Source organism: Macrobrachium rosenbergii, chromosome 24, assembly GCF_040412425.1.
Source record: "Macrobrachium rosenbergii isolate ZJJX-2024 chromosome 24, ASM4041242v1, whole genome shotgun sequence".
Lineage (NCBI taxonomy): Eukaryota > Metazoa > Arthropoda > Malacostraca > Decapoda > Palaemonidae > Macrobrachium > Macrobrachium rosenbergii.
Genome location: NC_089764.1, coordinates 24,488,736 through 24,503,735, shown reverse-complemented (window position 1 = coordinate 24,503,735; position 15,000 = coordinate 24,488,736). Strand labels below are relative to the sequence as shown.

Below are 15,000 nucleotides of genomic sequence, written 5' to 3'. Positions count from 1 at the left end.
GATATTTTGTTTGAGATAGAGAAGAACCAGTGTCATCAGTTGTCGGCGCTCCCGATAACAATATCCAAGGAACATCAACAAACGCAGAATGCTATAATATTCTTTTTTATTTCAATTTTATTTTCTTTCTCTCTCCTCGCTGGAAAAGGGAAAGAGATGAGACTGATCGGAGCATCTGACAGTGGGGGGAAAAAAAAATCCTTTATGGCCGAATGATATATCCGAACATGCCCCTCTCGTATCCGAACATGCTCTCACATTTTACAAGCGATGGATAAGATGCCTCGCTATGGACTTATGACTAAATTTAATAGGCTTTATCACTCCTATAAAACTCCTCAGGTAGGTTGGTCGGGTGTGTATGTCACTTATTTTCCTCTTTTTCTGATGCTTTTTTTCTTCCTCCGGATTTTTCTTTCCCTCGTCGATATTTTCTTCGATATTTTTCTGATTATTCTTTCTCCTGAGCGCTTAGTTAGGGAATTTTATAATCTTCCAACGGACTGTGAGTCGGAATACTGGTTTTTATTTCGTTATCATGTGAGAATATTATTAATGACAGACAGTAAATTTTACATTTTATTAACCTTAGAATTTTCCGGGTTTGCCAGCGTTGGTGTAACAGTATAGAATTTTTTAAGGCCAATAAAAAAAAACACTCAGAATTCTGGAATGCTGAAAAAGCCAGTTAACCCTAGGCGACTTGGCGTAATCTAATTACGACAAAACTGCTTTTACCTCAGCCCTCTCTCTCTCTCTCTCTCTCTCTCTCTCTCTCTCTCTCTCTCTCTCTCTCTGAAAAGTGACTTCCTTATGCGGCACCATGCCGATTTTTCGAAAGCTTCGTACTTTTCCCATAATGGAACAGTGATATCAATTAACTTCTGATTCATTTGGATATATCTTCCAAGTACATTAAATATTTGTCATTCACTGTCTCCCTCTTTCTTATCTGCAGGTCTAAGCAATACTGCTCTCTCTCTCTCTCTCTCTCTCTCTCTCTCTCTCTCTCTCTCTCTCTCTCTCTATAGATTATCCGAACATCTCTCTCTCGAGATTAATTGTGGCATCTTCCTCTCCCCATATTATTCCACCCACTCTCTCCGTTTCTCTCCCATCCCACGTAGGACTATCCCAACCCCCTCCCCTCCTCCCGCCACCCTCTCAGCCTCTTTACCCACCACCCCCACCTCTTATCGGTATCAGCCTCACACACAAACACACACACACTCACAGGCCCGATCCCCCAATCACCCGCTGGTATCCGCCAGAGTGATGCTATCCGGACGTTTAACATCAGTGTGAAACCAACCTTAAAATTGTATGTTGACAGACTTTAAATACGACCCTGTTCGTGTGTTTAAGACCAGTTTGGGACGGGCTTTTATGGGCAACGGCCAGGTCGCTCCTCCGACGGGTGGATAGGCGAATAGTTTATGGTCCCGTCCTCGTCATGCACTGTTTGTCTTCGCCTTCGTCCCGTGGATAGGGGCATGTGTCCTTGTACCCTATCCGTCTATGGGCACAGGTTGCTGTTCCGTGATCGCCTGGTCGCGGGGATATGGGAGTCCGTGCCCGGTCCCGGGGAAAAATCACGAAGTCACGGTCTGCGGTGTACTGTAGGTGTTATGGGGCCTCGTCTTATTTTTTTTATCTGTTATTCAGCAATTAACAATAAATATTTAGAATTTTATTAAAGGGAACTAGACACTCAAAGGTTAAAAGAATACCAGACTTCCAGGTTATGTAGCATACTATGAGAGAGAGAGAGAGAGAGAGAGAGAGAGAGAGAGAGAGAGAGAGAGAGAGAGAATTAGTTATAATGGTTATCCATTAAATATTTCATAAAAGTGGTTTTACTTCACTGATATATGACCCTCATTATCGTATCACTATTTTTCTTTTTTTTTTAGGACCTTGTCAAGAGATAGAGAGTAAAACTAACGACGGTAATTACTAAATATCTGGAAATTTAACTGCGCTGAACTTTACAAATCAGCAAAATAAATATTACAATACTTGCTACTAACTGCGAATAATAATAATAATAATAATAATAATAATAATAATAATAATAATAATAATAATAATAATAATAATAATAATAATAAACTTCACAATTATCTTCATACCATGTACGGAAAGTTTAAAATATTAAAAAAAAAGTTCTTGTGACTTTCCAGAACTGCACTGAAAATTATAATCGATAAAAATCTAAAAAACCCAGAGTTACAATTTAAATATCTTCCAATTGCGCTAAACGGCAAAAGGACTAGCGTGGATTCTTGTTAACCCAATTCTCAAGTCTCGACGATGATTTCTAAATCATCATTATAATTTTGTACCCGAGGGCGATACAGATTCTTTATCCCCAGACAGGAAATCCCGACTCCAGGGACGTTGGATACCGTTCCCAAGTTGGGACCCCAAGTAGCTTCCTTCAGTATACGAGTATTTATACGGGGGCCAGTGGTAAGTGTCTTATCAGTAGTCCGTTATGTGACAAAAAAAAAAAAACATATTGATACGCACCTCGCTTTATTATTATTATTATTATTATTATTATTATTATTATTATTATTATTATTATTATTATTTGCATCCGAATGCCTTGTAAAGATAAACTACAGTCTTATTTTTCTAACCACATTGCTTTCAATAAATTCCGTCATATAGACCCTACACAATAATAGAATCCCCTTAATCCCATTCCCATAGCAAAACCTTGTACTGCCTCGACAACCGCTGGGAACCCCATAACCCAATTGTTATTCCATTCCTTTCCGAAATAACGCCAAGAAAGGAATCCGCTGGCATATTCTGAATCTGGAGGCACTCCGTAATTATGTAAATGAGACGCTGGGAGAAAACAAATATAATTATGCCTCTGCGCCCAACATGGCATTGCCCGTGTTTATCTCGCAACGTTTTATACGAAACCCCTCTCGGCTAGGGAGGACCCGAATATCTTCCCGACTGCTCTAGTAAGTAGTAAACTAAAATCCTCATTCACTATCTTCTTCTTCTTCTTCTTCTTCTTCTTCTTCTTCTTCTTCTTCTTCTTCTTCTTCCCTAGTCGGCAACGAAGGGAGGAATAGGTAACTGAACTGCTCAAGATTCTGGTATCACTGAAGTCCACTTGACTGTAGATTTTTGTTTAACATATAAACATCCCTTCAAGGAGCAACGAAATAGCTGCTACGATTACTAATACAACAAAAATATTACTCAGGTCAGTTTTATTAATGTTTTTAAAACAATGTTTGGGAGTGGATTTTATTATAACAAGTCGTTTGGGAGTGGATTTTATTATAACAAGTCGTTTGGGAGTGGATTTTATTATAACAAGTCGTTTGGGAGTGGATTTTATTATAACAAGTCGAAGTTTCAATCATGAAACAAGATCACATACTGTCCCCTTTCCTTGTCTATTCTTTCTGTGAATTCATTCGACTCTGGAGCGGATTAGCTTGCAATCTAGAATCTCTCTCTTCTCCCTCTTCTTCTTCTTCTTCTTTTCTTCTTCTTCTTTTCAAGGAGAATCGAGGACCCGCCGAAATCTCGCAGTATAAATTTTCGAGCTGCCAGTAATTTGCAGCTGCTTTAATAGACAAGCCCGACCTGAGCGCCTGAGATATCAAACGTATCATCTCTGGGCCTTGGCTGGCAGACTCGCTTCTGCCTAATGGCTGCTGATCAGCAAATGAGATGGTTTGGGAATTACTACCGGCGCGGTCTCTCTCTCTCACCTTGGTGCGCTACCGCATTTTGGGACGTTGAAAAATGGTCCCGTCTCGATTTGGCTTCCTTTGGAGAAGTTGAGGGCGTTTTGTTTAGCTTTTTTTTTTTTTACGTGTTTTTTTTTTATCTCCGTGTGTGTGTGTGTGTGTGTGTGTGTGTGTGTGTGTGTGTGTGTGTGTGTGTGCGCGCGCGCGCGTTTCATTTCTGTGTTTTTATCTCTTCAGTGCATGTGGGTTATGCAAACAAGTTATTACTCCAGTTATGGGATAATTATCTATTGTCTTGTACTGATATTAATCACTCCGATCTGTGAATTAGCTTTTTTTAGATACTTTTAGATCAGACATTCTCTCTCTCTCTCTCTTTAAATCTACGGTCATAATACGGCTTGTCAAGAAACTGAACAGTAACATAAGCTTTTTAATTCATAAAACATCAAGAAGTCACTTTTATTACTCTGTTAAATACAAAAGTGCCAGTGTCTAATACCTTCTTATGTTACCTCGAAATCCCGAGAGTATTTACGAAGTCTTTAGATAAACAAGTCGCCCGCTCGCTTTTCGTCTTTACAACTTTACTGGTCCATAAAGCTGTGTCTTTATTAGCTTTATCCTCGCTGGATTCTCATTCTTATCTGTTTATTTTATGCTTGTAATAACCTTACTTTTATATCTTATTGATTTACTCTTCATTTTTTAATCACCTTTAAAAATACATTAAGAAATTCTTAAAAATACATCGATGTGTTTGATTTCAGCTACATGTGTTCGTCTCTTAGAGAGATATGTGCATTTCTTAAGAAATTAGTCCACTCGCATTCATTTAGTTTGAAGCCTGTTTCATTACTATTCATTCAAGTGTACGACGAAAAGAAAATAATAGGACTAGGTATTGCCTTTGTCTGATGAGTTCTTGGTTGTTCCATTTCTTTTTAAAAAATGAAGAAACTTTGCAAAGCGAAATTCGTTCTGATATTTTTTTTCGTATATTGTGGTGGCTATAGATGGACTGCTAGAACCATAAAATTTAGTATAATTTCTTTAGAGCAAAATTTTGTCAAAATTACAGGTCTGTAAGTTACCCAGAGAATTTTGAGCTCCGTCTAAAAAATAAAAAAAAAATTATCTCCAAAAGCCTTTGAAACAAATCCTGTATTTCATCTGAAAATCTTAAAATTTTCATCCTAAAACAACTGTGACAAATGGAAGATGGAAATGTCTATGATATAGCGGGTATGAAATTATCAATTTTATACCGAAAACTGGCGCTACTCTTTCAAGATCAAACTCAAAAGATTTAAGAGAGGATTCCCACATAGGAGAGGGTACAGCCGAGTCCAAACCTTATAAGAGAGGGAGGCATATATCTGTTCGTCTAACAAGCCACCTACAGTAGCTCTTCAGCGCTGCATACGAATATCATTAAACGCATACGCCGGTTATCTCCATTCATTGAGACAAAGTTACGCAGAGCTAGATGCAGGATGAAATTGTGGCCTTTGGTCGCATTCGAAAGATATCCAAGCACTTTTTTTTTTTCGTTCGACGATTAGCCGTTTCTTTTCTTGTTCGACATGAGAAAAAACAGAGACGAAAATTCGTCTATCAGATCGAGTGTGGATTTCGTCTTGTACGCGTTCGCTACCTGTGTTTCTCAGTTAGGATTACAAAACTGCTGCTCTATCGAAGTTAGCATCGCAACCAATATAAAAAAAAAAAGGAGATTGTACACTTTTGCCAGTGCGAAGTAGAGGCGAGAAAGGAATTCATCACTTGCTATCGCATCTTAATATGCAGCGAGTACAGCTCGTGGATTATAAATAATTAGCTTTATTGAGTGGCCGATGATGTACAGGGCCTGGACATGGAAGCTAGAACGCGCTGTTTGTGGTTTATGAAGATATAAACGACGGTAGTTTTGGCTGCCCTGCATGTTCCTCTTTCTTACCGCGCCATAGAGATCATCCCTTAGCCTCGGCGTCCTACCTCTAGGGCAGCCATCTTTAAAGAAGATTTAAGAAAGGAAGATTGTTAAGATTTGAGTTTGAAGTTTCTGTGAGATATGGCGTGGCGAATTGGTGAATACAGCATTAATCCTCACACTTGGTAGGTGTGTTTCTAAGCCTGGAGAAGTAAATGCTAGGCAAATGAGTCTCGGGGAGCTGGTCCGGGTCTGCATTATATAAGAACGATAAACGGAGAGGACTGCAGGTGAGAACGAATGAGCCCGAAAATAATAGCACGGGAGGGTTATAAATGACTAAGAGGAGGTTAGGTCAGAGATAAAATATGAATGTTTTGCTTATGCTTATATAGAATTTATGATAACACTATTCATCGCTCGAGGGAGCTACTTCTAGACTTCCGCTGCGCTAGGCTATATACTACGACAAAGAGTCTTCACCTGCTGGATGAATGGTTGTAAATGCCATGACTGAAGTTTTGCGGGTTCCTCGTTGCATATTTAATGCCATGACTAGTTTTGGTAAACTGATTCTTGAATTTTTCGGGTGGTTCGAAAAACGTGTTCTTCTAGATGATTCTGACTTAGAAATATCTTTGCATTTATGTTCTCATGAAGAGTTGCTTAATTTTAATGGCCTTCCGCACAGAGGTCACCACTGAGTAGTGAAGCAAAGACCAGGTCATTTAGCTGCTGCATAAAGTATTTGCCGCTGCTGTTTCGGTTTTGTCTTATGGACGCGTTTGTGTGTTGCAATACCAACTTTGGGAGAGGAGCGTCTTCGTGTTTCTAACAGATGTACAGTCTGTTTTGCAATGCACAACAGTCCAAGAGTTATTCACAGACATAGAAAGACTTGCATGCAGACAAACAGTGAGACTCTTTCGAATAAGGTAGCTCTAATAAGACACGGCATTTCTTCAAATTACTTTGGAAAAGATGTTATACCAGTGGGAAAACTTTGAACATATAGTAGCAAGAGTTTTGAAAACAACTTACTACGCTGAACACTATTGCAATGGTATTAGAATTTATTTAACCTTTAACTGACAGAAACAGATATGTGTTCGGCGCTCAAGGCCAATCGCCACCCACGTCAGGCGTAGGGGATTCAGGCAAATGGCTGCTGACGGCTCAATAGTTGAACTCGTGGGTTTCCGAAAAGCCCACACCCACAGTTCAAAGAGACGGTAAAGTAGGCCCCCAAAAAACCACACCCACAGCTCAAAGGCACGGTAAAGTATGCCCCCGAAAAAGACACCCCCACAGTTCAAAGACACGGTCAAGTAGACCCCTAAAAGCCCACACCCACAGCTCCAAGAGACAGTAAAGTAGACCCCTAAAAGCAAACAACCACAGCTCAAAGAGACGGTAAAGTAGGCCCCTAAAAAACCACACCCACAGCTCAAAGAGACGGTAAAGTAGACCCCCAAAAAGACACCCCCTAGCTCAAAGACACGGTCAAGTAGACCCCTAAAAGCCCACATCCACAGCTCAAACGGTACAGTAGACCCCAAAAAGCTGCCACCCACAGCTCAAAAAGACGGTAAAGTTGACCGCTAAAAGCCCACACTCACACCTCAAAGAGACGGTAAAGTAGACCTCAAAATCTCACACTCACAGTCCAATGAGACGGTAAAGCTGACGCTTAAAGGCCCACACCGACAGCTCAAAGAGACGGTAAAGTAGATCCCTAAAAGCCCACACCCACAGCTCAAAAAGAGACGATGAAGTCCATCTCCAAAACCCCACACCCACAACTCAAGGATACAGTAAAGTAGACCCCTAAAAGCCCACACCCACACCTCAAAGAGACGGTAAAGTAGTCCCCCAAAAGCCCACACCCACAGCTCAAAAAGAGACGATGAAGTCCATCTCCAAAACCCCACACCCACAACTCAAAGAGACAGTAAAGTAGACCCCTAAAAGCCCACACCCACACCTCAAAGAGACGGTAAAGTAGTCCCCCAAAAGCCCACACCCACCGCTCAAAGAGTGGGTAGAGTAGCGGGCAGTGGCAGTTTATCAAGCCTGAGTAAGTCTTGAACTTTGTGCCACCAGTGGGTAGTTGCCAGCGATGCCACTCAGCTACCAAGACAAGTAAAGTAAAGTAAGGTAACCAATAAATAAATGGGTAGATAGAAAAGTAAAACATCTGCAATTATTTTAATTGTTATTATTCAAAGGAAAGAATTCTCCCTTTTCTTTGAGCTCACTTCAAAGAACAAGATGCCACAGTTCAAGCCGAACTAAATTTTCCTGTAAATACCTACCTCAAGAATTACTGGGGCAACATTCGAACCCAAAATCTGCGGAAACTCCGACCAAATAAGTGGCATCTGAGACTCTTGTCTATCGGCGTTGAAACGTGGTGGAGTTTCAAGTCGTTAACCCCGAGCAATGAAACGGAGACAGAGATAACCCTTAGGTCCCCGTTATCACTTCTCAATCTACATAGTCATTTGTTTTTGCTCTACTGCTTCCTGGAGGCACTCCCCTCTAGGTACTCTGTGCGCTGATGCAAGGGAACGAAATTTCTTGAGTTTTCCAATAAAAGGTTTAATTTTGCATTTCAGAAAAGTCCTTTTTTTAATATCTATTGTTTTCACTTAATTTACTTATCAGCCAGGAGTCTTACGAGGTGGTGTGATTGATTGCATTAATAAACATTTGTTTAGGCTGATGCTTTGCATTCAGATGCTGTCATACATATGAGGAATTTATAATTCCTCTTGTAAATTAGTTTCATCATCAAACACAAAAGACTACGTGAGAGAAGTTACTTCATCTTGTTTTCAGTACTGACAGAAATTTTGGTGAAAATGTAAGATTCCGAGTATTCTGTTAATTAAAAAATGAGAAAATAACTAGTCAAAATACAAACTAAAATATAGGAGAAATGTTTACGTCAAAAATTTCAATAGCCGGAACCAAAGAGAAAAGTCTCATCACCGAAATTTTAAAAGGAAATGTTGCCGAAATAACGTAACAAATAATGCTATTTAGCATTGTCTTTTTGAAGAATTATGGCTCGCTGCAATTCTAAATGACGAAAACTGAGAAAACCTATTTAATCGTTAAGTGTAATGCAATGCATTTGTCAATAAATAGCATCCAAATCAAATTGCTAGTTCGGAAATAGAAATAAAATTAATAATCGTCATAGAATATACAATGACTTAATAGAACTATTCAAGAATCGCCCCAAATTCCTCATTATTATTATTATTATTATTATTATTATTATTATTATTATTATTATTATTATTTGCTTGGCGAAAATTACTCCCATGCCAAGGTACCCCAAAGCTATTGGACCTCGGAGGATGATCACAGCTACCCTTCATCCTATCGACACCAGGTTAACCTGGCTTTGCCCTTTGCAGCTAGCAATTACCACCGATCCTTCAAGTCCTATCGGGAATCACTGACAGGAACTTAATTGTTTTTTATCGAGGTGTTCCCAGACGGTCCCCCGTTCCAGAGGATAACAGGTCGCTTGCGAAAAAGGTTGCGGCTTGGAATTCCGGGCGTGCGAAGTTATAATAATAATAATAATAATAATAATAATAATAATAATAATAATAATAATAATAATAATACTAATAATAATAATAAACGGAGAGAGGACTGTGAGGACACAAAAAAGGACAATACGAGTCATGTTTGGTCGAAGGCCAGTGATATCATGTGAAGCATTGTACGGGGGAATTGTTCAAAATGGTCTTTTAATTAATGCTTCTGTTAGATTGCTAGTCTGTCATTAAATCATCTTTTAGAATAATAATAATCCCACCTCCCTGGTAATCCAGTGCCTGGATGTGAAGATCTAACTTCATGGAATGCCTCATGGTAAAAATTCCTTAGTGTAAAATCCGGTACATAATTCGGATTCCACTATAATCAGTACCAGAATTTGCGTGATGAATGTTTTCACAGCTCAGAATCAGTAAGCTTAATGGAATGATGACAGATCATTCTCAGTAAGTCACTTGAATAGGTTTGGACGCGCGGAGTATACTTTATCCTACACAAGAACCTTTCATTATGGACCTGAGAAAATTATAATTTCAGGCAATAACCCTCTATTTAACTAGGATATGTCTGGATAAATTCCCGAGAGAAGAGCTTGACAGTATTAAAATTAATTACATGCAAATAGCGAATAATAAGAGCAAATTCTAGACCATTCATTATTTATAGGAAATAAGAGCAAATTCTTGACCATTCATTATTTATAGGAAATAATAAGAGCAAATTCTAGACCATTCATTATTCATAGGAAATAATAAGAGCAAATTCTAGACCATTCATTACTTATAGGGAATAATAAGAGCAAATTCTATACCATTCATTATTTACACGAAGTAACAAGAGCAACTCCAGGCCATTCATTATTTATAAGAAATAATAAGAGCACATTCTAGACCATCCATTATTTATAAGTACTGTATTCAAGTCCACTTGACGTAAGAAGAAGTATGAAACGGGAAACCTCCCGAGTCTGAAATTTTATTAACAACAAATAGTTTCCTTGCAAAAGTGAAACGTATCAGAATTCAAACGAAAATTTTAATATATCACACCAGGAATGCAACCACTAACAAATTTAGGATAAAAGCAATGCATTATGCATGAAAAGAAAGGTTGTCACGTAACGTGGATGATAACGTCAGTGGGCTATACACGAAAATGAAGGTGGGATCAAATGTTAGATAATAAAGGAAATAAATGGCAGAGGAAAATGTCAGCACCAGAATGAAAGATCCAATAAATTAAAATGAAATTGTCGGCAGTCTCATTATAATATTAGATTAATACAGTTAATTATACAGGAAAATGCAATACACACCACTCTTTCTATTAGATTTAAACAAGAAAAGTTTGAAATTTATAAGAGAAAACAAATGGAATGTAACTTCCACTCCATGGGGGATTTTTTTTTTTTTGTCGATGGTTCACTATTCTGAGTGACCTCAGAGTTAGAGTGAATAAGAAATAATTTCTCTCGGATTACTGAATTAATTTTTGTATCTTATGAAACCGGTTTTACTATTTTTCGATATACTATATTTACTGTACTGGTCCCTCTGTTATTATTATTATTATTATTATTATTATTATTATTATTATTATTATTATTATTATTATTATTATTATTAAATTCACTGATTTATGGTGGCTGAAACTCGCGTCACAACATCTAGGTTATTGACGCAATTTATTATTATTATTATCATTATTATATTTATTATTATTATTATTATTATTATTATTATTATTAATGGAAGTAGTTGTAGTAGCAGGTTCGCTTCATATACTGTAGTTACGAGTGATACTGACAATAACTTGAATACCATAACAACAGCCTTACTATCAAGGACTATCGGCATCATCACCACCATTTCCAACGTCATCTCATAACCTCTCACATCACACTGAGAACAAACTCCGGGAAATAAAACGAGAGGAAAAACGCCAAAATCCCAAAAGAGAAAAGACTGCGAGGAAAACGTTAAAGGATCACCACCAAGCACAATGGAGCGGAGAAAGAAGTAGCTGTCATTGATAATGTATATGGCGGGCTAATATTAAGACGGCCCTTGTCACGTAGCCGCGATGCTTTTTGAGATAAAGGAGAGGATTCCTTTACCTGCGGGTATTCTTTCTCTCTCTGTTTTCTTCGTCTGTTGGAATGGGGTTTGGATTGCGTGTGTGTATACATACATACATACATACATACATACATACATTTTCATATATATATATATATATATGGGGTATATATATATATATATATATATATATATATATGTATATATACATACATATCTATATATATATATATATATATATATATATATATATATATATATATATATAAGTGTGTATATAATGTACGTGTCTGTCAGGTAAGATTCACAATATAATACATGTTATGTAACAATAATGTATTAAAACTATATTTACGGAGCTTGGAGATATCGTCTGACTACTGCAGACTTGCTGACAGTATTTGGACGAAAGCTGTAAGCTCAGTAAATATATATGATTTTAAACGCACTATGTTTTACGACATGCATTTCATTGTGGCTTTTACCTCGAATTTCTTAGAAGTACGACATAGTAGTTTTGTAACACACACACACACACACACACACACATACACATATATATATATATATATATATATATATATATATATATATATATATATATATATATATATATATATATATATATGGCTAGTTATATAAAGTAGCAATCAGACTTCATAGAAATATGGCGAGGGTTCAATCCCGCAGCCGACCGGTCAGAGAGGTGGACACTTTGCTATCCGTGTAGACACCCCGGGATTACGTATGTAATCAACGGATAGGTTTGCTGAAAGCAAATGGGTGTTACAGATTAATACACAAATAAACAAAGCCACTCCAACACCTTCAAAAAACATAACAGACACCTCACACGTCTCGAACTGTCAATATCGCCCAGTTCTCCTCGCTGCTGGGAGAAAGGGAGCTGGGGATTTGGTAACATGTACACATTCGCTACCGGGGTCTAAGCGATGTCAGGCAGGGCAGCCGATCGAGGCTACGGCCTACCCCACCGCCAAATCAAAGTCCTTCAAAAGAAGGCATCGTGCTTACCCCATATAATAATGGGAAAAATGCACGTTAAAGACGAAGAAGATACTGTATATATATATATATATATATACACATATATACATATATACATCTATATATGTATATATATAATGTAGAATATATAAATATAAATATATGTACACATATATGCACATCTGTAAATATATAATATATATGTGTGTGGTACATATGTGTGTGTGTATGTGTGTGTATTCCATAATCACGGGAATGGTAACAAGGTATAAAATATAAACAGATTATGTGGCCACCAGAAATGGAGTGGAAGATGCTTTCTCCTTTACTATAAGGCATTTTCAAGAAAATGCATTAGAATAAAGGTGAATGATCTTGCACTCTGTTGTTTCATTTTATATATACTTATATATATATATATATATATATATATATATATATATATATATATATATATATATATACATATATATATATATATGTTATGTTTGTGTGTGCGTGTTTCGAAGTGTCCTTGTGTTTTCATTCATTCACTTAATTCTAAACAACGTGACATGAAACCAATGTACCTCATTGTGCTCAGGTCTGATAAATTCACGAGAAAGAATGGGATATATAGTAAAATGTCGATCATGCCCAAGAGAACCAATAGAACTTCCTCATAAAGTATAAAAAAATTGTGGTAATCAAGAAAGAGAGAGAAAGAACGATGCAACTGCGCAATAAAGGGCAAGAAGGAATACAAAAAAAGAATCAATCGATGTTCTGACGATGTTTCGAGTTCTTCCCGAATGGAGAAAGGACAAGGCAGGATGTCTTCTTAAGTATCATTGAATAGTAGAGAGAGAGAGAGAGAGAGAGAGAGAGAGAGAGAGAGAGAGAGAGAGAGAGAGAAACTGGGGGGGAACAGGTACAATGACTGGTGTTTTTCTTCGCGTTTAGTAAATCTCATTTTCACTTTATGAAAGCTTATCATATACTACTTATTGCAGGAAATAATTAATTAAGAATCATTACTGAAGCAGTGTGATCTAAATTCGTGAGCATTTGAATGTACCCCAATATTTTTACCTTTGGGTATCTTGTTCAGTTCAATAGATATTTGTGTTCAATACAGAATGCTTCCTGTGGACGTAAATAAAAGTAATTCTGACTACATAAAATAAAATCTAAGGTAATGTGTACCAACTGTTCTCATAAATGTAAATGTTAGTGTTTACGTTTGTAACGCTGCAGTTTATAGATTTTTTCGTACATAAAAAATGCTTTTATTGGTTGCTGGATAAATGTACAGTAGTTATTTGCATATGCCACTGCAATAATAAAAAAAAATAATTATGCAGTTACCATCATGAACATGATACCCACCGCAAACTGAAATTCACTATACTGAACCCGGCATCATTCTCTTGATGTTTACTTTTCTCTGTCTCTATTGATTTAGTCTAAAGTCTAACTGCGCCAGAAAAATAAAGCGTAATTCCTGCATTTAAATTCAGCAAAATACCAACCGAAATCGAGTCCATTTAAAAGTGAAAACACTATAAATTAAATGACATGCAAAACGAAGCATCAACATAACGAGACGAGAGAGACACGCACTTGGCCACCGAGCCAATGACGCAACAGCACGCAGCATCATCGACATTTGGCAACAACTCGAATTTCAAAGGAGCCAGATCCACGCATAGGAGATTACCAGCTCCGAAGGCCACAGAGTTCAGCAGTTAGTGGCTGTGCATTTATGCCAGGAATTCCGGACAATTATTATGCCGCTGCCGAGACCGAGGGAGAATTTGAATCAGCATTCTCCATTCTTCCACTGTCAAAGGGGAAAAATGTTCAAGCTGTTTACGGGTAGGCTGAACAGTCTCGCCGCCTTTATGGAAGGCTGGATGCATTCGCTACAGTCCGCGAGGAAATAATAATAATAATAATAATAATAATAATAATAATAATAATAATAATAATAATAATATCCTCTGTTTCAGTTACAGGCTATACACAGGTACAGAAAGATTTTTTGTTAAAGGGTGTTCTTTGGGTTTTATATAAAATTATGTTCGTCCTTGCTTGCAATACTTTTGTATTAGGGAGTGATCATTTACTAATGGAATTGTTAATAATAATTTATCTAAGTGCATATTAGAATAATATATAAGGAAATTATTAGAGTCGCCTTACAAAAGGCAGTAAGGAATCTTCTGCCTTGAATGCCAAGGGTTAAAAAATAGTCGATACAGAAAACGACGACACTAATCACACGGAGTTTGCAAGTGAATCGATTCGTACCCAGGTTTAGCTTCTATAAGGAAAAATTTAATCAGGAATTATACTGACTCTGGCCGATACCAATTACTTCAAAAGTACAAGCTGCGAATTAAAAAAAAAAAGTTTTGAAGAGCCTAACACCTCCCAGGGTAAAGAAAAAACTAAGACAAATTCTAGAAACTGGAGAAGCATTTTTCTAGTATTTCTTCATGACAACACAGCCGTCAGTCTAAGGAAGCTCCGACGCCTGGAACTTCACACAGCCAAGTTGTGTTGCAATAAGACTTTTTACACTAAAAGTGACAACCAAATAAAAAAAAAAACCTTCCAGGGGTCTGAGGCTTTACCACCGCTTAATTTATAATGAAGATTTAGATCTGCGTACTATAAAATTTTTTGAAAC

The 15,000-nt window shown here is 37.3% G+C and overlaps 1 long non-coding RNA gene across 2 annotated transcripts in view; it reads right to left on the bottom strand.

The window, feature by feature from the left end:
• The window catches only part of LOC136851748 (uncharacterized), a 144,056-nt gene that overhangs the window by 1,981 nt on the left and 127,075 nt on the right, over nt 1–15,000 (bottom strand). The window lies entirely within an intron of this gene.